The sequence below is a fragment of the Sitophilus oryzae genome, unplaced genomic scaffold (assembly GCF_002938485.1).
Source record: "Sitophilus oryzae breed Bouriz unplaced genomic scaffold, Soryzae_2.0 scaffold_1440_pilon_pilon, whole genome shotgun sequence".
Taxonomy (NCBI): Eukaryota; Metazoa; Arthropoda; class Insecta; order Coleoptera; family Curculionidae; genus Sitophilus; species Sitophilus oryzae.
The window spans coordinates 6,538,073-6,544,121 of record NW_022146105.1 but is presented as its reverse complement, the minus strand read 5'-3'; the positions used below and the strand labels follow the sequence as shown (position 1 = coordinate 6,544,121).

The following is a 6,049-nucleotide window of genomic DNA, read 5'->3' as shown; positions in this document are numbered from 1 at the left end:
CCGATTCTTGAGATACACAATCTATGAGGACCATGCCCACCCGAAAGTGTATCCCCGCAAAACGCAGCTGACTCACATTTTGTAGATCGTTGTATTGCGATCCGATCGCCACTACTTCGTCCAGTATAGCCTCTTCTAGAGACGTTTGCTGGTCGGTGGTCAGAGCAACCTCTGGGCAATCCTTTGGCAGCACCGCCATTTTCACTTGTCCAGCAAAGCTGGTGATACGTCCCTGCTTGCCTCCCGGTGTCGGCCCTGGATGGAAACCCGGAACGGCTTTCCATCCTGGCTTTTTTCTCTCCCTGCCGGAGAAGAGGTGAGAGGTTCTAGCTCCCTCTCTTGCCCTTTGATGGAGATGAGTCAGAGGTTGTTTCTTGGTTTCTTTACTCTCCCCTTTTTGAGGAGTGTTTTGGCTTTTGCTTCCTCTGGAGCAAGTCCTTCGTGGAGCAGTCGGAGGTATCTTCGTGCTTCTGCTCCGCTAAGACCTGCTCTCAGAGGATCGTCTATTCCACCTGGTTGACCCAGGCCGGGTAGACGAAACGGTAGCTTCTGTCGCTTATTGGGTCTAGAGGTAGGCTCCCGACCATTGCTGGAGAAGGTGGTAGCTTGTGTGCCACTTGTGGAGGATGATCCCAAGCAAGTGTCAGCCGCCCCAGTTATAGTTTCTTTTGGATTTGGTCCCTTGGAACTTTCATTTGTAATGTTCCCAGTGTCGCTAGGGGACTTTCCCACAGCTTCGCCGGTGTTGTTTTTAGTACTAGATCTCATAATGTTCCCACTAGTCGCTAGGGATAGTCGGTCCACTTCTACAGAGCCCCGCATGTAGAAGTAAGGGGTAAATACAATGGGGTGCCCCCTGATGCCCCAAGGTTGAGGCCAGTAATGGCTAGTCCTCTATCTAGCCACGCATCCCTTTGACCTGGTCCCGCTATCGTAGGATTTAGGATTTTGGTGAGGTTGTCTCCTCTTGGTCCAGGCGGTTAAGCCACGACCCCACCCCCACACCCTCCACCAGCGAGACATGACCACACTCAGTAGAGGGTGCCTGGTACGACGGACAGGGGTAGCCCCGTCCGGCATCGTTATATGTCTTGGTGCAATTCCCTGGCCACGACACTACAGCTAGGAACAAGACGATGAGTGAGATGCTTGTTAGACAAAGCCAAGTGCTAAGGGGATTCCCCCCAGCACCTGGCCAGGAGCTTCCCCACCAACCACAAGGTCTTGCATCTCTTAGGGGAAGGTCCTATTCATTTACATGATATAATATTTTATGTAAACGGAAAGGAAACGGAAAGAAGCTGATACGTACTCCTGATATCGTACTAGTCCGGATTGATGCCAGGCTTAAATTATGTACCTTGTAATCGGAATCGCATGATTCAATAATCTGAATTACTTAATATTTACTATAGTTGGTCTGTAATTACTTTGCTACAAATGTCGGAATTTTAAACCATACAGGGTCTTAAAATATAAAATACTTAATTTTTCTTATTTTTTTAATAAACACCACGGTGTTTATTAAAATATATATATTATTCCTTTGATATATGAAGATTAAAAAATTAATATTATCTGCATTTTTTATCTGATTAATAAATGCATTTGTTTTGAGAATAAAGCTTATTTATTTAAACCGTTTTTTTATATTTTTTTTTCTACAAAAATGCAAGACGCGATAATTCGGATTACCCCTTGCTTTAATTGAGCCAGATTATCTAGTCTCTACTGCATTTAAAATTAAGAATAATATTGATCTCTTTATTATTCAGCAAAATGAACTGAAGATACTTCTGGGTTGTATCTGAACATTGTGATATGTGCCTTAATTATATCTGTTTTCATTTTTTTTTTCTCTCTTTTTAGTTTCTAGTTGTGTTTTGATATTTTAAATACTGTTTAATTTAAATTAAATGCTATATGTTATGCAAATATATTTATATGTTTTTGTACGAATACTTGTGTATTTTTTACCGCCATCTTAATTGTTCTCGCATTTCAATGAACGAAGTTAATTCTTCTTATCTCTACCCTCTGTAGTTTAACACTCAAATAACCACAATCAAATTCTTGATATTTGGTACAACTACAAAATATAAGTATTACTTATTATTTGTTGTCACCATATTGTTGGAATTTGTTAAAATTAGGATTAAGTCAAAATCATTTCACTAATCATCAACTAAAGTCATAATTAAAAAAAAATGGTTGATTATTGAAAATATTAATGATAAAAAGTAACGGCACGCGGGGTTCCCAAGCGGTCACCCATCCAAGTACTAACCGCGCCCGACGTTGCTTAACTTCAGTGATCGAACGGGAACTGGTGCGCCAACGTGGTATGGCCGTTACATATCAATAATATTACTCTCATTCTATATGTAGAAAATTTTTAATGAAAAAATTATTGTGTATCTGTAAAATTAAAATTGAAATTCAGATTTTTTGTGTTTAAAATTTCTTACACATGCTACGTAATCTATTATAAGGCTATTATCCGTAGGATAACAATTCAGGAAGATTTAATATAATAAACTCAGTCCGTTTTGTTGGTTGTCTAGCTAATTCAGGCTAATTCTTACCACGAATTTTCGTTCGTCGTAGAACTTATCGCTTTGACTTGGCTTTGACTAGCTTTGACCCTGGCTTTGACTGTGTTTCCATGGTGTTTCCTCATCAGTAGGGTTGCCAGCTTTTTTTCGATGAAATATAGTATTTTTACTATTATTACACAAAAAATATAGTACGCGGGTCCATAAATAGTACGTTTTAAAAAAGGAAACACATTTCTAAAACCTGAAGCCCTGAAGAATCTTTATTTTTTAATGTTGTAATTTTTGTTCGATTTTGCATTCCGAAGTAATTGTCTCTCATTGCAAAAAACGGAATAAGCTTCGTTGCACGGTAAATTTTAAATAAAGGTGTAAATAAAAATCACGTGTTCCTCTCGAAGACGGTAAGTAGCTAAAGGACCAGTGGGGCCTCTACCAATAAAGCTAGTGGAGCTCTATATTCGTCCCAAACCAAACTGTATTTCGAAAATGCATAATTTCCGAGATATTTAATTTGAAAGATTTCGATTATGGATTTTCTGGATATTACCCCTTTGAAAAAAGTCGATTTGCGTTTTTCGATTTTGGCAAAATTTTAACTTTAAATCGTTTTCAACGAGTACTTATGAAATTCTAAGAAACGAAAAATAACCCATCAGAGGGCGCTATTAGTCGTCTATTCGACGGTGCATAAATGGTTTCTTACAATTAAAGGGTTTGGTAGATATCCTAAAAAAGTTGAAAAAAGCGAAATTTTCAAAAAAAATTCAATGCCAAAATAGGGCCTTTTCACTTATTCCGATTTGAAAAATCTTTGGGCGTGGATCAATGCAGATTGATTAGTTACTTAATTTTTTTAGTATACACAGTTGGTAAGAAAAAGTACATACAGAGTGAGAAAAAAATAAAACCGATTTTTTTTTCGGCATTTTTTTAAATCCAACATAACCTAAAAAGGGGGTCAAATTGCATTTAGAATTAACGTCTTCTAACCGTACCAGGTGAGAAAAGTGGAAAAAGTTAATAAATAAAAAAATCGATTTTTTTCCAAAGGGTTAATATCCAGAAAATCGACAAAATCGAAATCTTTCAAATTAAATGTCTCGGAAACTATGCATTTTCGAAACACCGTTAAATAGGGCGAATATAGAGCGCCACGCCAACTCTAGCCGTAGGGTACATTTATGTTGGAGCTGCGATAAACGATAAAAACAGTGAATTAGCGTTGCTCTTATCGTTGCTCAACTGCCAACCGTGTCTCGACGCGTTGCTCCAATATAAACACCTACATATAAATTAATATAATACTATTCTTTGCTTCGCTACTATCGCTGCTCTTATCGTTTATCGCCGCTCCAACATAAACGTACCCGTAGAGGCGTCACTGGTCGTTTTGCTACTTACCATTTCCGAGAGGAAACATATTTTTATTTACACATTTACTTTTTCTTCTACTGATATAATTTAATGTAGCGACTAAATGCCAAAATTTTCGAAATGACTTTCACGCTTAATTTCAACGTTAACTCCTTAAAAATTATTTAGAATCATAAAAAAAGTCCCCTATAAAACTCAGGGGATCACTTACTGTTTTGTGGCCATTCTTGTAACTGATTTTGTAGCTCTGCAGAAGGGTTCTGGGTCTCTTAATGGTATTGATGAGCCTTGTTTGGCCATTTTACCAGCCTTTTCGTCGCCCTTGTGAACCTCGTACCATGGTTAACGCACGGCATATAAATCACACGGCGCGGCAGGCCAACTCGCTTTGGCGGGAACGCTACGCGCATATCCTAGCGCACGCCGCCATTATGGGTGCCAGCAACAGAAATTAACCAGTGTCGTAGTCTTTGTCATCGAGAACATACAGTTACGGCAGCTTTGAGTCAGTAGCGTGCGGCTTAATTTATTTCATTCTTTTCTTGAGTGATATATTTTGTTTATTGTGTGTGATATATTTGGTTTTTGTAGTTTAGTAGTACAATGGAAGTCCGAAATTCTTTTAGTTTTAATACTCAATCATTACTTACGGCATTCAAAGTAATTTTTATTATTAGCAAAATGAATCCTGCAAAATGACAAACAAGATTCATTTCTAAATTACTGTTTTTCTGATTATCCGTACCTATTTTTAATTTTTATGGATAGCTCATGTTCTTTTTTATAATAATGTTACGGATTCCGACGTAAACAATAAGGTCTGCCGTTTTTAATAAGATGTTTGCCAGATCATTTTGGCAATTTTCAGTACCCGTGTGTAATATTCGGACACAAAGTTTTTTAAATGTTCTTCTAAACTGGATAAGAATAATGATAGGTTTACAAGATATTGGAATTACAAGATAAAGTTGTCGTACCAGATTTTTGTGAGTGCAACTGTACACTCAAATTTCGCATCTCGCGACAAGCTTTTATATAATATAAAATTCTGTAATGACGTTATAAGTCCATAATAAAAGTTTTTTTTTCTTTTTAATGTATTTAAATAAAACCTTGTTTTTAAAAAGTTTTTTTCTTAAATTTATTTTTTACTTTTTAGTTATGCTGGTTTCTCAGTGCCACACAGTTAAACTCAATTCTTTTTCTTAAATTACTTCCTATGGGCATCCTAATAATATGTATATCGATTTTCATTAAAAAGGAGAACTTAAAAAACGACAGCTGTCAAATTTGACAGTTCAAATGTGAGACAAATAAAATGAAAACCGACTATGGGGTAGGGAGCATCTATATACCGATTTTTATCAAAATCGGACAACTTTGATTTTTTTTGACAGCTGTCAAATTTGACAGCTCAATTTTTTCTTTAATTTAGCCCATGGCCATCCTATATATAGATCTTTATCAAAATCAGACAACTTTGAAATTTTTTTGACAGCTGTCAAATTTGACAGCTCCATTTTTTCTTTCATTTTAGCCCATGGCCATCCTATATATCGATTTTTATCAAAATCGGATAACTTTAAAAAAAATTTGACAGCTGTCAAAATTCAGGTCATGCCTTGCAAGAAAATGTATTGTCATCGGGACTGAACCTACATGCCAAATTTCAATTTCCTACAATGAAAGGAAGTGCTTCTAAAGATTTGCCCCGAACAAACATACATATACAAAGCAAGTTAAATAAATTAAGCTTGTAAAATAAGCTAGGGACTGCTTTCCATTGGTAGAGATACCTCTTACCATAACAACATTAGACACCCGAGCTGATTTTAACTCTCTGTTCCCCTTCTAGTCCTCAAAACCTACAATATTATCACGACCACTATTATAAAATAAATTGCACTTGATGATATTATTATTATATTATGATGAATATTAACAAAATTTGCTATGTCCATTGATGGACATAATTTGTACGTAGCCTCTTTAGATTGTTCAATAGATATTTTATTGGGTATTTCTTTAATTCTTGTTTGTAACTCTGGCATGTTTTTTAATTTTAATTGTCTGTTCTCTACAGTTATGTGTTTAATTGATTTTTTCATTGTTACTTT

General features: G+C 36.4%; 1 non-coding gene across 1 annotated transcript; it reads right to left on the bottom strand.

Moving 5' to 3' along the window:
* Window positions 1-2,238: 2,238 nt before the first annotated feature.
* Window positions 2,239-2,356, bottom strand: LOC115876944. The gene has a single exon (XR_004049237.1). It is a non-coding gene; the product is annotated as a 5S ribosomal RNA (ribosomal RNA).
* Window positions 2,357-6,049: the final 3,693 nt, after the last annotated feature.